Genomic DNA, 24956 nt, shown 5'->3' on the forward strand with positions numbered 1-24956 from the left:
AATGTGCTTTGAATCTTGAATGATGGATACTGCTAGCTACAACATTTATTCAACCTATGAGATGGAGATAAATACAGGTAGGTGCAGCTGCACCTACTCAGTATAGAAATTCTTGCGTTTATGGTTCATATGAACTCCTCAGCTTAAATCAGTTTTCTAATGGTTTTTTTTGGACACGACTACATATGAAGATACTGTTGGTTGTTGCTTTGAGTAATACACATAGCTCTAATTTAATGAGAAGTGTCAAGGTAAGTGATTAAACACATGAAACATGTGTGTGTTGTTTGCATTTGATAGGTAGTATATCAGATTCCTTTCAAATTCAAAAAATGATTTTGAGTCTTTGTACATATGAAAGAATAACATTATTTATGGTAATCAGTTACAAAAAGTTGTTTAGAGGTTTTCACTCGATGTTCCTTTCAAGGGTGAGGATAAACATTGGCTCTAGATTGCAGTTGGTACTTGGAAAATTATGCACAAAAAGATTTACTTTTGACGTCTGACCCTAGTTATGGACATCTGATTCATGGTTTTTTAATAACATAGCTGATTCTTTTGGATCCTGAGTCTGATTTTCTATAAGACTTTGAATAAATAATAGGCAATATAGTCATTTTAATATGACTAAGCGTGTGACTTACTCGTTCGTATTGATACCTTGTTTCTTTCCATTTTCTGAACAATCGATTAACCATACCTAAATAATCACTTTGACGGAGTTTGTACTGTTGCCTTTTAACTTTCCGTCTAAAAGCTGGCCGATGCACTTTTGTCGGAAAAAGATGAAACATAATAAACTTTGATATTTACATAGTGGTAATGGATATATGGAAATTGTAGGCAAAGCCTTTACTATTGAATGATTGCTAGAGCCTTAAACCTCATGTGAGGGTCTCAACAGAGATGGCTTTGACTGGAATTTTGAAAAGTTATCCGTTGTACAAAGGAGATGCTGCCCAAATTTTCAATGTTTAGAGATCTGTAATACTAGAAATTGGAGGGATACTTCATACTGATACCTTTCTTTGTCTGTTAAAAATAATTGCAGGATTAGAGGTAAAATTATACTAGTTCATAAGTTCTGAACACTCACATTTTTTTGACATAGAAGTTTACACTCTTGAATATTCTTAATTGGTTTTGTTAAAACAATTTTCATACTTAACTGTTTGTCGTACTACTCGGATGAGGATTGACATTTTGCAAATTGTTTATCTGGGTATGGACTATCGCTTGGCTGCGAACATGTGGACCAGCATATGGTGCATACAACTTCCATTGGGCTACCTCCATGGATTGAAGCTCGACACTTAGATCTAGTTTACACAGATTAGGTTATTTTTGAATTTTTACTTAATTGCTTAAGATATTATCGATCTTTCGAGCTCAATCAAATTATATAAATACGCTTATGCCTCTGGTAAAGATCTTTGAGGAAGTGGTAATGACTGGAACTTTTGATATACAATCTATATGTAAATAATATGCTGTCCAACTTAAACATCCACCTAGCAAAATGGCCTTATAGACATGTACTTCTATCTTTGTGTGCAGGAAATCACTTCTGATGAAGGTAAGTATATAGTGGTGACTTCACAATTACAAAGTACTTTTTGATGCTCTTGGATAAGTACATAATTCTTGACACAAATGTTTTACTTTGAAATTTGTTCAAATTAAAAGAGACTTAATCCTCAAGTGGGGGTCTCGGAAGAGATGGTAGTAGACTGGACTTTTGAAAATTGATCCAATTTACAAAGGAGATGATGTCCAATTTTTTCTAGAATTAAAAGATGTAAATATTAGCATAAATAAATGGCTCAAACTTGATATTAGATCTTTGTTATGGTGATAGTTTGTGTTGTAATTTTTGACACCAATAACAAGGGAAGGGAGTCGTTGACACCTGTCTTCCCGAGTAATGCTAGTTTTGACAAGCTTGTGTTTCTTAGATGGTGGCAGGTAAGAGATTCTTTCCTTGGGATTACAACGAAAACTTTAGCAGTAACGGAAGATCGTCCAATGTACCAGAAAATGTACCAGCTAGATCCTTCTACATCCAGATGTAGTGGAAGCTCATCCCAAAGGATGGACACATAAGATACAACACTAAGATATTATAGTGTAATGAGCAAAGATCAAAATTTTGATCTAAATGATTGTATTATCCATTAGATACGGAATGTTGTATTGGTGTATATGAAATGATTTTTGACATCTTATTTTAAAATATTGTTATTTAATATATTATCTAATGCAAATGTCTAAGTATGGTTCAAGTATGAGGGGATTTTTCATACTTAAACACACACACACACACACACACACACACACACACACACACACACACACACACACACACACACACACACACACACATAATCTAATCGTTCATAGTATCGTTGCCGTCATGCACAAAAAATAACCATTTTTTACACGTGTCAAACGGCTAAAATTAACTAGTGGGTATTTATTGCACCATATAATTTTGATTGAGAGGTTACTTTCACACTTAATGGGTTGTACAATACTCATTGGCATGCTTATTGTAGCACCTTGAGAGAGAGAGAGAGAGAGAGAGAGAGAGAGAGAGAGAGAAAGAGAGAGAGAGAGAGAGAGAGAGAGAGAGCACAACTCAGAAGAGCATCGCACAAGGTGACAATGCTGAGGGTCTTGTTGTCCATCAGAGAAACCCAAATTCTACATATACTTGTATGTATGAGAGAGAGACATAGAGAGGGAAGTAGATTAAGAGCAGGGAAAGGGGAGAGAGAGAGTATTGTTGTGTGTTGGTGTCCCTGTGTGTAATAAAGAAGAATTTTAATTTTATGGCACAATGACTTGGACTAGTGTGCACAATGGCACACTGATATCGATATATCTTTCGCTAAATCGCACCCACGTGCCATAATGCCACTTTCACACACACACACACACACACACACACACACACACACAGAGAGAGAGAGAGAGAGAGAGAGAGAGAGAGAGAGAGAGAGAGAGAGAGAGAGAGAGAGAGAGAGAGAGAGAGAGAGAGAGAGAGAGAGAGAGAGAGAGTTGTTAGAGAGAGGCACTGAGAGAGAGAGAGAGCGGGTGTGTGTGTGTTGGTGTCCCTGTGTGTAATAAAGAAGAATTTTAATGTTATGGAACGATGACTTGGACTAGTGTGCACGATGACGCATGGATATTGATCTATCTTTCGTTAAATCGCACCCGCGGTAATTCCACTTCAGAGAGAGAGAGAGAGAGAGAGAGAGAGAGAGAGAGAGAGAGAGAGAGAGAGAGAGAGAGAGAGAGAGAGAGAGAGAGAGAGAGAGAGAGAGAGAAATGAAATGAAACGAAATGATATATTAACGTCTTCAAAAGGCCAAAATGACCTATGAGACCATCAGATACAAAGTGGTGAATCTAATACAATGTTTGAAGTACAAGTACAAAAAGTACTGAAAGTAAAAATGAAAACTGAAATGAAGTGTGAAATGTGAAAGGTGAAAATGTAGAATAGGCCCTCAACGACAATCTGGGTGTCATGCTAGAATGCCTTTGATCCTTTGCTGGAGTCTCTATCGATGTAGTGTGCTCTTGTGTCTCGGTTGTGGTCGTCTCGATCTCTCGAGCTCAATCGCCCTGTCAATGAGGGTGCCTCTGGTATGAATGCGGGTATAACCCTATGCTGGTGGTTGGTCTCTTGGCTCCCTCAATCCAAAGAAATCTGTGATCTATCTCTGCGACTGTCGTACTCCATGTCTCCCCAACAGACTGTCTCTATGTCGGTGTAGCTCAAGTAGATATAAGCCAAGGCATCCTTGGTCCTGATACCTCATGACTCTATCTAGGGGTCCAAAACCCTCCCTGAATAAGAAATGGAAGCGCCCTCGTATCTAATAATACACAGTGCAGTGGCATATGTAGTGTAGCTCTGTCTCTGGCTCTCTACCGCATAGTTGACATATCCTAGACTCTAGTGGTATCCCTCTGAATCTACCCATCTCAATCTCCAGCTAGTGTGAGGATGTGTTAATATGACCAATAGCACAACGAAGACCATGCGATAAATGAGTGTCCATGTAGTTCAAACGAGTCACAAACCCATCCCCTGAAAGTTGGAGAAGGTGCTCTTTGTAGAAATCCATCTTCGTGCCCAACTCCTGTATTGCTGGTGTCCAACTGTATATAAGATCCTGACGAATGAGTCTAGTGATCTCCGTCCGTGTGACTGGCAGGGAGGGTGCATCTAGGGAATACTAAAAGGGAGGCAATCTATCCATGTTGAAACCATGAGGTCATCTGTGCATACCAACATGATGCATCTCCCTGCATTGTTAACTGTCTAGAGGACTCAAGAGCCAGTCTAGTATATCTGCCTCTATGTGTATCCCATAGACTGTGCATAAAATACACTGATCTGGTAAGATCCTCAATCTCTATAGGAGGGGCGGCTACCTCCGCTCGAATATTCGAATGTGGTATAGAGGCCTTGGCTCTAATCATTCGGGATATCATAAATACCAAGGGTCTCTCCATGTTTCTCCAACTGTCATGATTCACAGATGGTCCCCAAACTTGGACCCCATAAAGCATAGCTGAAGCAACCAAAGTATCAAAGAGCCATAGTTTTGTTCCTGGTTCTTGAAACTGAACCTGCGAACACATCCTCTCTAGCCCTCCTAATGCCGCATAGGCTCTGGATAGTCTAGTCTCTCTGCTGCTCTCCTCAGGGTAAACCTAGGTCCCGTGAATACCACCCCTTGATATGTATATTCATCTGTGTACTCCACAGTGTCCTAGCCATATATGAGTGTAGGTGCCGATCTCTTGACCCACTGTGGTGTGGTGTTAAACACCATAACCTTGGTTTTACCAAGGTTCACAGATAGTCCACTATCCTCTGCAAAGTTGTGAAATGCATCCAAATGTCTTTGCATGCCCTCTGGCGACTCTCACATTAACACAATATCATTAGCATATAATAATAAAGGGATCCATGTCCCTGCCAGCTGAGTGCCTTTGTCACCCTCTTTGTCAATGTAGTTAGAGACCTCATCTACATACATACCAAAGAGTGTAGAGGACAAAGGACACCCCTGTTTCACTCCAATAGTGGAATGAAAAATGTCAGAAATCCCCTCATGAGTGCGTACCTGGCCAGTCTCACTGAGCTGTATAAAGCCATGATCCCCCATATGATCTCTCTGGGTACTCCCAACTTCAGTAGCCTGTGCATCAATCTGGCCCTCGGCACTGTGTCAAATGCCTTGCGTCTCCCATGTGCCCGACCCTCCTCAATAATGGCTCTGAGTGTAAGAATATGGTCCAAAGTGGAGAAACCCCTCCTGAATCCAGCCTGTCCTGCTGCTCGTATGCCCTCATTTTCTGCCCATTTACTTAGTTTCTGTTCAAGAATGGATGCATACAACCGTGCCAATGTGTGCCCTATCATAATAGTACAGTAGTTCCCTGGTACCGTGGGGTCACTTGCCTTGAAAAGAGGTACAATAGTAGATAATCTCCAGGACTCGAGTAGTCCGTCACACATGACACAGTTAAACAACCGCGCAAGAACCTCTGACAGTAAATCTCTAGCATGTATCAAGTGCTCTGCCACCAAACCATCATGATCATATGCTCTCCTAGTCCTCATCCTGTCAATGGCGTTCTTCACCATCTCAATGGTAAAGAAGGTACTAGTGGCTGGACATGGCTCTAGAGGGTCTGGTAATGGTGGTTGCCAAGTTACTGTATATAATGATGCTGCATATTGACCCCAAATCTTGGGAGAGGTAATCACTGGAGGAGGTGAGTGCTCATGGAAGAGACGCCAGGCCTCACCTGAATCTCGGCTCAAAAAGAGCTGATACAAATCACGTTCCATCTGGGCTTAAATGGCCCGCTTCTTCCGTCACACTAAACGCTGAAGGGCAATCCGAGACTGTCTATATGTAATGACTCCAAGTATAAGCTCACTCTGAATCTAAACTCTCATCTCTCTGCACTCCTCATCATACCAACTATTCTGAGAGAGAGAGAGAGAGAGAGAGAGAGAGAGAGAGAGAGAGAGAGAGAGAGAGAGAGAGAGAGAGAGAGAGAGATCGGCTTACAAGTAAATGGCAAGAACAAAGTTGATTGCAAGAAAGGCAGGCAAAGTACTAGGTCCGGTTGCTAAAGCAAGAAGAAGATTTGCTAGTAAAAAGAAGAGACCAGGAAAGCCCATGAAAATCTTGAAAGCTCCAAGGATGAAGAGGCTACAAAGACACATCAAGTTGTTCAAGGAAATCAATAAGGGTCAAAAATGTATTGAGCTTGTAGTACCAAAGCTTCCATTCCAAAGACTAGTGCGGTCAATATGTGAGGAAGCATGTTTTGGGACCATGAGGTGGAAGCTTGCTGCACTGCTGGCACTACAAGAGGCAACATAAGATTTTTTGCTAGAATATTTAAATGACATAGCAATTGTTGTAGCAGCACATGCACATAGGGTAACGATTATGGGCAAGTAACAATGAACCTTTGAAAAGAGTAAGGTGGGGATATGATAAGCTGCTCTAGCCTAATGAATTTATAGACAATAAAATGAAATAACTTTTGCTTATTCCTCCATCAAAGCCAAAGGCGATGAAGATTGTAGAAGTCACCCACGATGTGAATACCAGGGCCAGGACTGAGCAGGATAATCGGTGTACAGAGGAGATGAATAAACTGAAAGAGAAAGAAAAGACATCAAATGCTTTAGAAGAAGAGATTAGCAGCTACCACATTGTTACACACAAAATCGACGTCAGCAACAACAAAATTTTATCATCTATGGAGGAAGGATTAATAGTAGATATACAACTAGAAGATGGTATAAGAAGACTTGCATTAGATTTGACGAATATCAATATATTGTGGGATCCAGATGCTCGAATTATAGATTCAATTGTATATATGTTCCTGAAGTAAGATTCTTTCACCAGCTTCAACATATTTTTATTCTGCCTTGAGGTTAGAGACTAACAACTAGTAACTGTCTTGTAGTTTGATCAAGAGCCAACTATTTTCACAAAGCCATGCAGAGATATATATCTTGGATTCCCAGATTTTTGTCTCTCTTAGAATGAAAAACACCCCTATTGGCACATTTGAGAAGTGGCTTGCCCATTGTTCAATGCTGCAAGTAACAACCATAATTTTTCCATATGAGAGCAACCACCATTGGAGCCTCGTTTCCATTAGGAGAAAGTTGAACTCACTGTTGGGCCCTGTAAGAAGTGCCACGTCGGCTTAGAGAGAGAAAATGAAAATGTTAAATTGTGCATTTTATATGATACTTTTCTGCGCAACAAAAAGCCAAAATGACATTCTTTGGTAGGTAGCCTCCGTCTTTATCATTCTTATCTTTCGTTCTCTTGTCAAGAATCCAACTAACCATATGACTAATGATTTGAAATGTCAACTTACAAGCGTTCCCTGCAGAAACATAAGCCACACGAACTCTATCAACTCTAAACTTGAGAATATGGCTTTCCCTCCCAAAACCTGAGACATTTCTCCGTCTTCTTGTCTATCAACTCTAGGAATGGAGAACGCATCTTTTCTTGATGAAAACACTAATTTGAACTTACAATCCTCAGCCCCTTCATCTTTAACACTTACCCAAAGAAAAAACACACATCATCTTCATGTTGATGTATTGCAAGAGTACGCACCGTTGCAGAAACGTAGGAGGGAGTCTTTCTTATCTCAACGGGAGAAAGAACTTAGAAGGACAAACAAGGAACATCATTTGGATTTGTGGACCGATGGGTCTATTTATCCAAAGGATCCTACGAAAAATGCGCCACCTCCCTTTGCTAATATCACTAACCTCTTACATTTCACAGGCCATGGCAAGGATGGGCTATTGGGATACACCGAACATTTGGAAATGAGAGGATTGAATGTGGAAAGGCAAAGAAACTTCCTGGCAATGGAGAACATGCAGCTGAAGAACTTAATGAAGCATGCTCTCAAAAGATTTCATCAAACAAAGAGACAATCCAAGGCCTTGAGAAGAAGATCACAAGTTTGCGAGAGAAAGACACAATGCTTGGTAGTCGGAAAAGAAAACGAGATCTGTGCAACATTGAGAACATGAAGGTTGGTAGTGGTGGCCTGAAAAAAGGAATACGAGCTTTAAGGTAACTCGAAGTTTGTTTCTTCAATGTGCTTCATTAAGAAATGGATACACTTACATTCCTATACATGATCATAACGCATTGTGATTTTTTGGCAGGTCTTTACTGCATCCAAACTCGAACGGTGCACGCTTCAATGCCGGAGTGCATTACAGCCGTCTAGTTCCAAAAGAAGTAGTTGAAGAGATGATAACTCAGAAAAAATTTCGTAAGTTGAAAAGGAGGCTACTTACCTCCTTCATGAACGAGAATCAGCTGGAACCAATGAAAGTGCAAGCAATACTTGATGAGAGTGGCATCTCGTAGATGGGATACAGGGCACTCTTCAAAGCATTAGCTAAAAAGTCTCAAAATAAACTACAGAGAGGATGATTGCTGCCAAAGCCATCACATCTAAAGGCTGCTCGCCGGCACGTAAATGATGAGGTGTTTGAGAAACTTGGGTCACCATTCCATATTGAAGCAGCGTTCTTAGGCAAGGGCGGTAGAGAGGTACAGTTTAACGAGCACAACAACCTCTTCGTTGATCTTGAAGCATTGCAAAGGTATGCAGTTCACTTCTTTGACATCAGTCGAGACGAGTACGGTGGGGTTCTCAAGTTTGTTTTGAAGCTCGACGAGTGTGAGGTCCTGAAGAACAAGAAGTTGGAGAGAGTTATCATTACCCTCATGAACAGAGCTCTAGATCCATCAATAACGAAAGAGGATCCATGATACTTCAGCGTGCAATCACAAAACAACATTCTAACTCTAGGATCCTTTCAGGTATACTTCGTTCACCCTATGATAACAAAAATATTGATTATTTGGTTGTTGATTTTGTGTTTTCATTTTTCACTGCAGGTTGATAAGGAAAATTTTGAAATCCTCGATTGGGTTTTTAGTTAAACCCAAATTCCTTCTATCATCAGTGAATAAAGAAACGGAGCCGTTCTTTCAGTGGAAGGATTTGGTGACTACACAGTGGAATGGCACATGGCAGGTGACTTAAAGACTCTTAAGTGTATGTACAACAGAACACACAGAGCAGCTGTGGCAAATCCATGCTTATATTGCATGGCTGATGCACAATCACTTGAGAGTGTGCAATGGATTAGAGCTCCCAACAGACATCTTCAAGATAAAAATTTTAAACCAGTGCTTGATATTCATCTAAGTAGAGTTCACGCCTGTACACTTTATGCACTCTGTCGAATAATTGAAAAGGTGGTTCATTTGTAAATATGTTTTGCATGGACACTAAAGCCAGAGAGTGAGTCGAAAAGAGTGATCAAAGCATTAGAGGGAGTGCTCTCAGACATTAATTTGCATGGAGGCAATGTCAAAATTGAAGAGGACCCTAAGATGTCTCAAAGTCAGTACAAGGTACCGAGGAAAGCATCGATAGGCGGAGTGAAGGCAAGAAGGTTTCTTGGGTTTAGCCTCAAAGATTCAGATAGAGAAGAAAGGAGAAACCTGCTCAACAAATGGAAACAGTTACATAAAGTGGTTAAAGACAATGCTGGTGGTGGGGCAATCCAGAATCACAAGGCGAACGTGTGGAAATCACTAGATAAAATTTTCCATTACGTTGAGCAGCATTCTTGGGACCAAAGTAAGCTCACATCATTTCAAGCAGCCTTGCTAGATTGGAAAAAGGCTTACCTAACAGGGTGGGGTGGGCAACATATCACACATTACATGGTGGGTTGGCATTCTACGTATACAAAACAAAATTTTAAATTGTACTCTACTGACCATTTTGTTGTATTTCAATGCAGCACATACTGTTCAACCATGGCCCATATTTTGCCAAGACATATGGCTCAATATCAATATGGTCCACACAAGGCATGGAAAAAACCCACTACTTGGCAAGAACAGGTTATTTTAAGCACACTCAACATGGGGGAGGAAAAGAAAAGTCCAATAGCCTATTAGAGTTACACCAATGGACTTATAGACAACTAATTCATAAAGCAAGGCAGAAGGAACTTCTTAAGAGTTCAGAAATTACATGGTCTTTACAACACATCCGCAAAGAGAAGAAACAGATGGCTTGGGGAGCTTCAAATGTGGTGGAGTGCCATGCGAGGTGGCGCCGGTCACGAGTCAGGAGTGGGAGAAGATGGACATGAGCCCGTCGTTTTTATCCTCTTCGATGCACCTCCTTCTTCCTCACTTTGTACCTCTTCGATGTGCAAGCTCTTTAGAGGAGCTCGTTCCTTTGTCGATGGAATCATCCCCACGGGCATCAGGCGTCTTCTTTCCCTCAGAAACAACCGCTTGTTGTATGGATCTAATATTTCCGGGTCTTCAACCCCTGCAACCAGAGCATGAGCTGTGTAGGACATGAAATAGGGGGCTCTGAGTGCTTGGCACCCATACCCAATGCCAAATACTCGTAGAGAAAACTGTTTCTTAATCATAATTAGTCTTTCTACGTTTAGTGGAAGGGGATGCCCACCACACAATCTTGTAATAACTTTCATTGCAAACAGTGGGAACTTTGCATTGTCATCGGAGTATTCCTTATGGTATATTATGATCTACATAAAAATTGCAATGAATTTATGGGCCGTAAGTGAGATGAGTGCAATTGCCAAGTACTTGAAATGTTTCTACAAACCTTTTTGTGGTTGAAACGCCCGATGTAGTGAGACAAAGCCGCATCCTTGCCTTGGACTCCAATGACAAGCCCTTGCCGTGAGCCTCCCGCTCTTCTAAGGAAACTATCGTCATACACTAGCACCTGGCAGCAAAAAAAAAAGATAATGATATTTTATCACTGGGCCATCTCTAATACCATCTGAATGCATGACAAAAGTTACCATCTGATTCTCGTCCATTTCCAGCATCAATCTCCCCCACAAGTGAATAGACTGACTATTCATTACATGATCTTTGGGTGCCACGTGCCTACCCATGTTTTCCAAGCCAAGTTGTTTTGTTGTTGATTCAAACTGCTCATCTGTTGGCAAATTGTCCTCTCCGGGCTTCGCTTCATTGAACGTATCTTTGATCAATTGCCACCCTGAAGTGAACTGTGAGTCACGGACAGCTGTGTCAACAATAAGATGTTGGTCCACTCCATCATCGTCCACAAACCCCATGTCTGCCTCACAAAAATTCGCAATTGCCGCTAGGCAGTAGTCCTCCCGTATATTGAGCTCATGCATGATATCTGTGAGCAGAACATAGTGGGTGTCGCCCGCCGCCATAGCAAAGCTGGGAGCACAATTCAGAGGCAAAGTCACTTCCTTACTTGGGCTTTCTTGCATGCACCCTATTGCTGCATCCGCAAGAGAAACAAGTGTTAAGCCCGCATCAAATGTTTCCTTTAGTACCTCTACCCGCTCTTCTTCTGGGTTGAATTGCACCTCCACATCCTCTACCTCTTCCTCCCACGCCAATGGACAACTACCGAAAGTTGTTGACTGCGAAGTCTCTGACTCACCATCCGTCTGCAAGTATAAGTAACAGACAAACCCATGGTAGAATTCCAATGAGCGACACTTTTTGAAGTGCTTCATACACCTGTCTTGTACAAGCAATGCATTGGAGTGACACTTTTCTAGATAGCGATTCAGTCTCCTTGAAGCACTCTTGTCAGGGTCAAGGTCGGCAGGGTGCACATATCTCATGCCATCAACTGTCATGGAATTTTCACAAGTGAATGCCTCATACTGTTGCAAATGGTTTTGTAGGTACTCAAAGGAGCAATCTATAATCCTCTGTATAGAAAACTCTGCATTGAACATTCCTGATAGTTCTGATGTACGGTGATGAGCACGGGCGTTATATAAGAATGTGAATAGTTTTTCTTCACATGTATCCTTGCTCACGTCTATCTCTAGGACTATGATCCCCATGACTGAAAGAAAAAGCAAGACAAAACTATTTGGTGTCATAACCAAGCGAATGTTGAGCCTCGAGTACCCCTCAATGTCCTTTTTGCTTGGTTTTTTTCGGTGCGCTAATGTCATAAGACGTGACATTAGTTGAGTCAGAACCAAGCGAGTAGGGTCCCAAGAATCACCAAAGGGCCCTATTCGCTTGCTTCTGTCCTGTGCGCTTATGTCATAAGAGGTGACGTTAGTTGAGTCAGAACTAAGCGAGTAGGGGTCCAAGAATCACCAAAGGGCCCTATTCGCTTGGTTCTGTCCCATGCGCTAATGTCATAAGAGGTGACGTTAGTTGAGTCAGAACCAAGCGAGTAGGGGCCCAAGAATCACCGAAGGTCCCTATTCACTTGGTTTTGTCCCGTGCGCTAATGTCATAAGAGGTGACGTTAGTTGAGTCAGAACCAAGCGAGTAGGGGCCCCAAGAATCACCGAAGGGCCCTATTCGCTTGCTTCTGTACCGTGCGCTAATGTCATAAGAGGTGAAGTTAGTTGAGTCAAAACCAAGCGAGTAGAAGCCCCAAGAATCTCCGAAGGGCCCTATTTGCTTGGTTCTGTCTTGTGACCTCATCATTTGGAACAGGTGGATAAGAACAGAGCATATTATGTTATCAGTGATAGATTTATAGGCCTACTCACTCACTATGCCCAAACTCAGGCACGGTCACATAAGGAGTAATTATTCCAACCATGAATGAGGTACGGTCACATAAGGAGTAATTATTCCAACCATGCATGCGTTTTTATCCTAATGCAGTGGCTTCGGTGCGCACACAGTTAACAGCACACATGAAGGGGAGAGGCAGGGAGAAAGAACATGTCTCTGCAATATCCAATGATGCCGAGTTGGATGGTGATGTCGCACGCCACCAACAACAAGAACCAGAGGGGGGCGATGGCGACGCGGCAGCAAAGGACTCGACTGAGTGGAGGTCACTCAACGTAGGATCACAAGAGCTAGCCAAGGGGAAGAGCACAAAAAATGCAAAGGAGATGGCGATGTTTGTTCTACTTGGAGATGGAGATGGTGAATGTAAGGGCGATCGGCGTGTGACTCTAAACACAGGATCACGAGAGCTCGCCAAGGAGAGGGTCGCAAAAAAGGCAAAGGCAACGGTGATCTGTTTGTTCCACTCGAAGATGGAGATGGAGATGGCGACTGCAAGGGCGATTGGCGTATGTCTGACCCTAAACGGTCGCTCAAAAAGGCACGTGGGCTGCGCTCTCAAGGACAACCAGTATTAAATGGTCTCAGATTCCCATGCAGTACGATTTAGCAACCGAAATCTCGCGCATAAGTGAAGTTGTCACCCTCCCCGAGGTGAGCATTCTAAGTTGAGGCATTACCCCCACCAAAAATCTCAAGTTTCAACTATTCTGCCTCTTTTCGCGTCCTCTACTGCGCATCATTATAATTAACTCTACCCCCATCGCCGCTACGCGATAAGCAAACTCCACCACTTCTTACTCTCGCGCATCATCCTTCTCTTACTCTTGTTCTACAGTGCTTCAGTGACGTGGAACTCTACACACAATGAAGAGGTATGCTACTTACTACCCTTCTGTGCACTTGTATTTTGTGTAGTTAGTACCAGGCGAATAAGGGAAGGTAAACCCTATTTGCTGCACCTGCTCGCTTGTTACAGGTCATCATCCTTGGTCAGTACCAAGCGAATAAGGTAATGTCACTTAGTTTGAAGGGCCCTATTTGCTTGGTACTGACCAAAAGAAAAGTTAAGTGATGTCTGCTAGTACAGAGGTCAATATAAGCAGATAAGGGGAAGGTAACCCTTGCTTGTTGCAGATTTAGTTTTTTCTTTTGCGAAATACGCATTTTGATTTTATAAGAAAGAAACAAAATTACAACTGAACACCGGGTTTTGAGTTAGAAAACACTTCACACTTTACAAAGAGTGGACTATTAATTTCTGGGGGTTTAGGGTTTGCAATAACCATGTAGTCCTTTTCCTTCACAGCCAGGCTATCTCTTTGCAAAGCATGTTGGCAAAGTTAATGGCTTCCTCATATTTACTAGCTAGCTCAAGCACTTCATCCTTCATTTCTTGAAGCCAATTAATGATAGCCTCCATAGAGCCATTCTCGGCAAGCAATCACTGCATGTCTTCAGGCCTTCTTGCTTCTAGAGAGTCTTTAAGGATTGAGACCCTCTGACTGACGATCAGCGTTTGTTGCAGCTTCAGGCTAGCATCCTGCACAGAGCATTTAGCAAGTAAGCTCTTCAAACTAGGAGCTTGGAAATTGGGAGCAGAAAGCAAAGAATTACCTGCGGCTTACCTCGAGAATTGACTCCCGTGTTCACACCAACCACTCCTGAGCTGTGTCGGTTGAGAACATTAAAGGTAACATCGAGGGAGGGCCAAGGGGGGACCTCATAAGAAGGCCCCGGATGCAGTGTTGCTGGCGCTGCGGGAGTATACCTTGGAAAGGCATCACCACTATCCTAAGCTTCTTTTAGTTGTTCTGCAAAACCGTGAGGAATGTTCTGAAACAACTGCTTCTTAAATAGACTTTTAGACATGCCTAAAAAGCAGAGCCTGGGTTCTCGCTTATGAGTGAGTGGTCTGTGAGGGGTGGTACCGCCATGCGGTTTCATGAGAGGTGGACGTGGGAGGGAGAATCAATGGTACCATCCCCCCGATATTAGGGGAGGTGATGGGAGGGAACGACATGACAGCATCGATTTAACATCTCCTTTACATTGGTATTTTGTTGCAGCGGATGCAAACCTGTTCGCTTGCTTGTACACTTTTCTGAGGTCACTACCCATCGAATAAGGTATTTTGTTTGCAGGGGATGCAAACCTGTTCACATGGTGGTGACCTCAGAAAATGTAAGTGATGTCTGCTATTACTATATTCTGAGGTCACTACCGAGCGAATAAGGCAAGGCAAACTCTTTCCTTTGCACCTATTCGCTCGGCAGTGACCTCAGAAAATATAAGTCATGCCTGCTATTACTATTTTTTGAGGTCACTACCGATCGAATACGTCAAGGAAAACACTTTCCTATGCACCTATTCGCTCGACAGTGACCTCAGAAAATATAAGTCATGCCTGCTATTACTATTTTCTGAGGTCACTACCGAGTGAATAAGGCAAGGAAACTCTTTCCTATGCACCTATTTGCTCGGTAGTGACCTCAGAAAATATGAGTCATGCCCGCTATTACAATTTTTTGAGGTCACTACTGAGCGAATAGGTGCATAGGAAAGAGTTTCCTTGCCTTATTCGCTTGGCTGTGACCTCAGAAAATATAAGTCATGCATGCTATTACTATTTTCTGAGGTCACTACCGAGCGAATAAGGCAAGGCAACTCTTTCCTATGCACCTATTCGCTCGGTAGTGACCTCAAAAAATATAAGTCATGCTTGCTATTACTATTTTCTGAGGACACTACCGAGTGAATAGGGCAAGGAAACTCTTTCCTATGCACCTATTCTCTCGGCAGTGACCTGAGAAAATATAAGTCATGCCTGCTATTATCATTTTTTGAGGTCACTACCGAGTGAATAAGGGAAGGCAAATCTTTCCTATGCACCTATTTGCTTGGTACTGAACTTTTCTGAAATCTGAAGTCCCTTGTGCTGACTAATGAATTGTCTTTTGGTGTTATTGTATTTGTAGAGATGCCTCGTGTAAAGGCCATGGCTAGGAGGGAAACAGGTGAATCTTTGAATACTCAAGCAAGAAGACGCCGATATGAGGTGCACAGAGGTGTACTGCAAGAGCTGTGCAGGATAGAACGACATGTTCAACCTGCTATTCCACGTCTTCCTTTCCAGCGAGTAGTGCGGGAGATTTGCGAGCAGTGGAGAGTCGGCATGCAATGGGCCAGCACTGCACTCCTCTTCCTTCAAGAAATTGCTGAAGACTACCTCGTGGAATTTTTCAGCGATGGATATATCGTGGCTGCCCATGCACACCGCGTCACTATCATGCCGTGAGATTTTAATACTCTTCGTAGGCTTCGTTTCCGCTACGATGGGCTGCTTCATCCAGTGCCTATCCGGGATAGTAGAACCTTATATATTCTCAACATCCCCCCTCTCCATCCTTGTGCACGACAGACAGAGCCGTCTAGGGCTGAAACAAACAGCAAAAGGACCCGATCATGGGTCAAGAGAAACGACACAGATGGGTAGGCTGAGATAGCCACAGAGGGCCAAGAGCAAGCCAGAGTGGATCCCAAGGCAGTCATGGAAGAAACAGAGATAGTTCTCGAGGAGCCAGCTAGACACCAAAATGAGCAAGTCATGGAGGGTCCGCAACCCATCGTGGATGATGAGGGACAAGAGCAGGTCAGGGTGGAGCGTGAGGCATCTATGGAGCAACCAATATTGAAGGAAAATGATCCAGAGCCTGAGGAGCCTGAGGCTATTAGGGAGGCTGTTAGGGAGGAGCCTGAGGCAGCCAGGGAGCCAGCTCAAGAAAGGCAAGGGCAAGGCTCTGCATCAGAAGGGCCATCCAACGTATCGGATGAGTCAATTATTTTAGAGAAAATCAACGAAGAGAATGAAGAGGAGTTAGATATTTGTTGAGCTCAGCGCCTCTGCATGCACACATACAGCTGCCTGCAAGGTCAGAGAAGGCCTGCATTACCAACCTCGATAATGTAGACTTCATGTGCATGTGCAGTTTCACCGACTCGCTCGCAATGAATGAGATCGTCCATGTTGCTTTGTGATAATTCTCATGCTCATTAAATGGGTCTCTACGGAGACATGGGTCTACCAAGCGAGATAGTGGCTAATGAAATTGGATATTGGTACTACTCGCTCGGTATTGACCCATGTCTTTGCTGCAGTTGCCAAGTTTTTCTTTAGAATGGTTCACTACCTTAAAGACATGGGTCAATACCAATCGAGTCAGTTGCTTATGGAATTGGAATCTGCCACTGACTCGCTCGGTCTTGACCCATGTCTTTGCGGAAGTCGTCAAGTTCTTCTTTATAATGGCTCATTTCAGCCAAGACATGGGTCAATACCAAGCGAATTAGTGGCGGATGGAATTCGATAGCTGCCCCACTCGCTCGCTATTGACTCACTTGGTGTTCAAGTCTAATCTCTGCCATTTTTTCATGTTAGCCATGCTATCTCGCTTCTGCCCCCTGAGGTTCAAGAGAAAGTATACATAATAGATCCGCTGATATCGCCTTATCTGCAGAACAACTCAATTTCCTTTTTGAGTATGATGAACTGGTTTAGTAGAGTCAACTTTGATCTAGCGCGCTTTCTGGTCACTGCTTACAATCAATCATGAGTATTTTCTTGCCTTGTAAAAAACATCTTGCTTTGAGAATCTCTCCTCATCTTTGATGCTGTCTTTGTAGTGATCATTGGAGTCTGATTTTATTTGACATGGAAGCTAAGATTGTTTACTACGCAAACTCCGGGAAAAGCAGGGCATTTCACGGTCGTGTAAAAAGGTAAGGTCCATTTGGGTACATTTGAAAAGCAGTGTCTCTTCGTAATGTGTTGCTGACTCTAGTGGTTATGTATGTAGTGCCGCGAAAACACTTGTATGCTGTATAGAGCTTTGTTACAACATGATCTCGGAAATGTAGTCCTGCATGAATTGGTAACCGTGCCTACGCAGACTGATGACTATAGATGTGGCTGGCGAACCTGTTTAAATGTCGTGTTGCTCATCAATCAAATTATGGATATACCGAACGTAAGTAATCTGCTGTTTTATTGTTTGCTGCAACAGATGTCTGTATCACGCTTCTACAGGAACTTCGATTACATAACTATACCAACAACGATGTGAGACATTTTTTTGTAATGGACATCCAGCATATTATAATCTCAGTAAACAGACGCACAAGAGAGGAAGCGGTGAGAGCTGACGAGTTCGAAGAGTCTCGCATTACCGAAATGATGTAACGCCACAATCAGACTCAAGAAGAAGTTCGAAATATGCAAGAAGCAATAAACCAATATTATGCGGACGCCGCAGAAGTAGAGGAATGGGCTACACGTCGACGGCAAGAGCAAGAACAGTGGGAAGCTTCACAGGTGCAAGAAGCATGGGAAGCCATGGAAGAGGCCCATGATTTCGAGCAATGCGAAAGGATGCCCGAGACCAGCATCCCTAGAGGCAGAGGTAGCAGCAACCGGAGCAGAGGGCAAGGGACGAGTGGCACAAACCGCGGGAGAGGACAGGGGACGAGTGGCACAAACCAGGGGAGAGGACAAGGGACGAGTGGTACAAACCAGGGGAGAGGACAGTAGCAGGGAAAGGGAGCAAATTACTTATATAAATCTTGACAGAAACAACACAATATGTAAAGTTTTGAAACATTGAAAATGTACATTTTTGAAACATTGTTTGACTGCCAAAAAATATATCTGCATTAGTCATTTTGAAGAGTACATCATGGTTTGCATGGCATCAAAGCTCTTTGCGTGCACAAGGTATGTGACCTAGCTTTCGGTGGAAGCAATTAAGTGAAGTGTATTTGTTAGTGACTCCTTGCACAATGTTGTTTTCTCCTTGCGCCTTGGAATTTGAAAAGAAGAAAAAGTTAGATTCAGTCATAGTGTATTAAAGACAATCAAAATTTATCGATTTAGTAAGCACCTTTCTATTGTTGAGACTGAATGCATACAATTTCGGCAAAAGTGGAAGTTCTTCACATGTAAGATCTATCCTGAGCTGTGCCAGAGTTGTGCTTGACATTGTCTCCATCATAGTAAGTAGGCTGTCTTGAAAGTAGAGCTCCATTGATAAAGGTTTGTTCTTGAGGTTGTTCTCTGTATCTTGGTCGAGTGGAATAAGCTGCCCACTAAGAAGATGATATCTAATATAGTAAAACGATACTAAGAAATTTTGAGAGCTTATAATGAACTTGCAAATTATGGACTTCTTTTGCAAAATACAGATTTTTTGCTGTGATTGTTTCCTATCCCAGTTATCATCTAAAAAGTCCAAACAGCTCTCAGACTTGCAAATGAACATTGTTGCGGTAGTTCTTATTTGCTCATCGAAGAAAAAATCTACAAACACTTCAAGAGGCATAAATAGTGCGAGCCGAACTATTTTTGTGGCAATTGAATACTTGAGGGATTTTTGTATATCCTGAAACAACTTATTCCTAAAGCTTTCACTAGTTTGCGAAGCAGGCAGGGACCAATCCTTGCTGTCAAAGGATGGAAGTGACAAAGGAGCTACACGACCCCAACCAATGGAAGTTCTCGGTTCCACATATGACATATCATAAAATAAATTTCCATTATCTTCAAGTTCCTTGTGTTGTCTTCCTCGGTACATTTGCTCACCAATAAATGCATGGAAAGCATCAAAAATCCCAACTATACTCTCAACTGGTTGCCAATCTATCCTATTCGATGGATAAATATATGAAACATACCAAAGATGATAAGCAACACTTAATATTCTAATATAATCATGCACTAAGCGAGATTTTGAAATAACTTACAGTTGGGTCGATGCCTTGGAAAACTTGGAGGAGATGTTTGCAACCTTAAGTTTGCATGCTGGAAAGCATGTTGTATGAGGACCTCTTTCACCCGCTTGCTTTGTGCACACACTTTAAACTCTTTAACTTGACCCTTGAAAGCCTCCACAAAATCATTGCGTTGCCTCCTCTTCCTCCTCCTAGTTTGCAGTAGAACCCAACTTCCGATAGTTATTCAAGATGGAATCCATGCTTGATCGTCTGTAGTATAACTGTTAAAAATGCTCTTAAAGTCAATGGTAGTGCTAGGCCTTCGAGAAGTAGACATGGTGTGCAGTAGAATGAATATACAGAAAGGTTAGTGCAAATATGAAAAAGGGAAGAAGTTTTGAGAGGGAAGTAGAGCTACTCAAAGTCATATTTAAGCGGGAACAAAGATACTAGATAGAGTCTTCAGTGAAAGTTCTGAAATTCCTTGGTACATACTTAGTAGGACTTACGGAATTTATGCCTTGAAAGCGTGAAATTGTGCAATTTGATGAACCAAAATAATATTTCCTCCATTTTTAAAAAAAGAGGTTGACTCAATGTCGATTTTCAACGTAGCTTTAGCCTCTTCCTCATTGGTCGAGCGCCACTCTCTCTCTAGAACTGAAAGGTCCAAAAGTGAGTCCAGCTTTCTCCTAATGCATTGAACTTGACAAGCTAGATGTCTGGACTCTAAACTCAATTCGAGGAACGAATCTAGAATTAAGACTGTGAGTATTGAGAATTATAAATTGGTTTTATTTTGGATAAAGTATGGAGACAATTATTGTGTTGGGTTCATACCAACTCCTCCTGCTTGCAGATGCATAAAAAGACTGTTGCATATATATGGAAGGCTATGCAAAAATCTAGACCTGTACAGGGTTAGAAATTAAGGAAGTCACGGTGCCTTTACATACGGATGACAACTCGTGTGGATGGAGGTGCCTCCTCCATGCTCACTATATACTACAGATCTTTTTTATACCAAAGCCATTCATGTCAAATTTATGCATTTTGCATAGCATTACTATAACATTGTGACAGTTTGGAAAAAACTGTGTCTCAGTCTCAGTTCCTTTTTTTTTTGTTTTGTCTTTTGCAGAGTGTATTAAAGAAGTACACCATACAGTATTTGCACTGATAATGTGTCACCCTAATCAAGCATGTGCTTTCAATTTCACATTCCATGAGCATGGACGCGAAACATACCCTATTGGGTGACCACATTATAGAGTTAACGATGAACTGATGAGGACAACAACAAACATATTTCATAAGGACAACTAAGAAAGGACAAGAGCAAGAGGGAGGAACTTCTGAGAAGATAAATGCTACAGAGGGAGAGTTTGACAACGAGAAAATTTCAAATGAGAGGAAGCCCACACATGAGCAAGATCCCACAGATCCAGGGGCTGACGCATAAATAAATGTTGAAACTCCCTCTACGCTTGGAGGGTTTCAGATGGAGGAAGTTTATGTAGAGGGAGCGGTTGAGAAAGAACACTCTAACCCTCAAGCTGAGCACACCTCTGCCACAATTCCACCTATTGAGCTTGAAAATCAAGAATCATTTATGCGTGACACATAAACAAATTATAGCACATTAGAAGCAAATTCAGGTGCAATGGAGCCCTCAACACTGGAGACACAAGAGTCTCGAACAACAGAAGAACAAGAGAAGAATCTCGAAGATGTCAACATTGGACAAGGAAACCTCCACGACAGGCAAACCTAGTATGGACCTTTGCTAGACATTGACATGATTGTTTCGGTAATAACCAATGTAAAATTTTCTAACTACTTATTTGTTATACAAAATGTTTGTAGAGACTAATTATTTTGGACGTCAATGGATTGTTGTTGTTTCAAGAGCCCTATGATCCCCACGCAGAACTTGTCTAACCTATGCACCTTCAAATAGGTGATCGCTTGCAGAGCCATTGTGCGTCTGAGAACCAAGGAATTTATACAGTTTCTACTTCCAAGGTTTCGGGTTGCGATATGGTCCTGTATGTTGCACCCTATAAAGGCTTGCTAAATCCACCGGGCACCACTCTCTCCCCACTCTCATTTGAAGGTCATGAGCATGACTTTTATCTAGAGAACATTTTGATCCCTTATCTCTAGAATTTGTATTTTAGCCCATTGACTATTTCAGAATTTATACTTACAAATACTCTCCAAAATGTTAACTATCTACATTAATATGATTCTTTGTACTTCTGAATGTGGTGCCATGGAAATGTTTGTGTGTGTGTGTGTGTGTGTGTGTGTGTGTGTGTGTGTGAGAGAGAGAGAGAGAGAGAGAGAGAGAGAGAGAGAGAGAGAGAGAGAGATTATACATCAAACTCTGCATATGTTGTTCAAAATATACAGTAATCACACTTCCACCTAACAAAGGGACAAGGTAGTGAGACAATTTCATCTTACAATTGAAATAAAGATATAACCAAATTGTGGGAGTCATCTCACAATTAAAACAAAAGGTTTAAATTGCAAGAAACTTTGAAATGGAAGTCATGAAAATAGATTCATTCAAGTTACATTGGCACAATTTGGACTCGTCTAGTCAGTTCTCTACATACAATCTCTTTTTCCCTTCATTTCATTACTTTGCGTCCACCAATTAAGAAATAGAACTGCGAGGGCTTGTTCTTCACGGTCTTGTCCACAATGTTGTGCCAAAGTTGCAAAAGGTTGCATTGCTCTCTTATTGTGACCACTGTCACAAGGTTGAGCTCTTTGTTGAATACCTCCACATCTATGACACCATTGTTCTCTAAGCCTACCGACTCTTGATCAATAGGAATAAACTTAGAGTAGCCTGCAACAATTTGAGAATGCTGGTACCAGAAGGAGATGAGAAGGAATTGTGTGCCGATCATGTACTTGGCCACCAAAGTGTTCAGTGCCACCTCCCAATGTAAGCCATCCACCTCTTTAACATACAAGAAGATTGTCACAGAAGCAAGAATCTAGAGATTTACATACCAGCATTGTCTTTGCAACATGTACGTGGCAGGTGTGAAATAGTTCCACAAATAAACTTCTAGGAAAGAAATTAGCATCTTTACCAATTTCGTGGGCATTGAATTTCATAGAACCTCTGCACATCCCTAAACAGCTTGCTTCTAAGAGCTTCACACACTGTGGTGTTGGGGACTGGACAATACAACTCCAATTGGTAGGGAGAGGGAGTTTAACCAGAGTACCTTTTTGATTTTTTTTGGTTGAGCTTGTAGAAATGCTCGTAGAAGAAAATTCCCTTACTTGCAAGACTCTTGCTAGTTTTTCCATTATACTGTAAAACACCAATCTCAACGTAAATTACAGAGATGAGACCTATAATGCACTCCACTGGCTCCTATTCCTCGTATGATGAAGGGTAGACATCTGCAATTGCAACAAAAAAATGTAATAGACCACCTAGTCTAACTACTAAATAGAATTTAGAACTTATGAGAACTTGATCTACCTCTGTTAATATTGTTCTACCTCTTCAAAAAGAAAAAAGGAAATTAAGAGAACAGCAAGGTCTGAAAGAAAGAATAGAGATTTAAAGCTATGAACACACTTACAGTTGCATCGAGGATGATAAGCCGATGAGACATCCCTGCCATTAGCAATCACATTGGAGTGACTATAGACATGCTGTACCAAAACCTCCTTAACAGTTTTCTTGCTCACCTCCAATTTTAAATCTAGCACTCGTGCTTTCCATGCTAAACAAAATAGATTTCTTGTTAAGTATCTTTTCCTCCTTCTCGGTTGCATAAGAACCTATCCTTTGTTCTTCACGGTCTCTATCCATGGCTTCACACTGAGCCTGTTGTTGTAGCATCATCTCCATCATTAACTCAGAGTCTATATAGGGCTTGGTGAAATCCATGGAATAGATGGAGATGGGGGAGGATTGGAAAACAATCCTCTTGGTGTAGAGACCTCGTCTCCTCCAACTCCACTCTCATCACCTTCATGCAAAGTATCCATTCTGCTTTTGGTGTTGACCATGCACTGAGTACTTGGGTTCTTGGGATACTTGGATTCTTGGCCCTTGGTGCACCCCTTAGCGGACTTGCGCTAACACCAAGGTTACTTTTTCCCACCTCAAGTTGATTAATTTTCCGCTAAGTGCAAGGTCCTCTCTTAAAAGAGGAATGATAGAAGGCTGGACAATCCCTTCTTTTTTGGGTTACCTACCACTCTTCAAAAACACAGATTAGGGATCGACATGCCCAAGTGGTTTTGGGTCATGTGTGATTATAACAAGCAAAACAAATTATATGGTTCTTTAGGCTTCTTTTCCTTGAGTGATGATATCGAACACTGCCAAAGATCTCTGATACCAATGTAATGTGCAGCGGAAGTGAATGGTGATGCATGCTCAAAATGAGTGATCAGTGAGTGCTCAAGGTTCCTTTTACTGAAGGGGAGAGAGAGGCCCCCTTGTCTTAATGAGAGATTGCAATGGACCAAAACAAGAGAGAATGGACAACTCTGAGAGAAAGTGCTGAGAGAGAGAGAGAGAGAGAGAGAGAGAGAGAGAGAGAGAGAGAGAGAATTTTGACACCATATTGGGTCCCAAACCCCCCTCCAAGGGCCCCCCTCTCTATTTCTAGAGAGGTGTTTGCTTTAGATTGCACAAAGTCTGTTGCAATGTTTCTAAATATTGAGATGCTTGACAACGACTATGACGATGATGCTTGCGGAAGATGCTGAGACTGCGAGGCTAACGGGATGAAATCTGAAATCGCTATAGATGGTGAGAGAATAGTGCAAATGCGGTGAGGCTAAGGGTTGATCTGCTATTGTCAATGACAATGATGGTTGAAAACTAAAAAACCCTTACTATAGGGCTGGCTGAAAACTGAAAACAATGGTTTGTCTGCGATGAAAAATGCGACCATGACAAGGCTATGGCTATCTACAGCGGTACTGCTGCGGAACGCTGATGAAGAAGAAAAAACACGGAAGCTGCTAAAAACACTGGGGTATTGGTGAGCAAAATTCCAGGAGGGTTGCTTGCACTGCGGGTACTGATGCTCTCTTGCTTCTTCTACCTACGCTCAAGGGACTGCATATATAGGTGTTTTGTGCTGGGTAGAGAGATCTTCCCAACAACCCATGATTATGGAGATTGAAAGGTTACTTTATGAATAAAATTCCTATAAGAGGTGGTTCACGCACATTTTCAAAAATGGTCACATCAATGAAAAATGCTCATGCTTGGTGCTAGGTATTGATGTTAAAGCTAATGGGTGATGACCTGCTTTGAGGCTCTACCAGCCTATTCATGGCGTCCCATGAATTAATTGATGGATAGCGAGGCGATGCCTACTTGTGACAATGTATACCAAATATAAAGAATCATCTATAGTGGTTGCACCTTGTGCATAAAGGTAATGATAGAAAATGCCCGCTATTGTAATCATATACAACAATCAT

Source organism: Adiantum capillus-veneris, chromosome 10 (genome assembly GCF_014529385.1).
Source record: "Adiantum capillus-veneris isolate H3 chromosome 10, ASM1452938v2, whole genome shotgun sequence".
NCBI lineage: Eukaryota > Viridiplantae > Streptophyta > Polypodiopsida > Polypodiales > Pteridaceae > Adiantum > Adiantum capillus-veneris.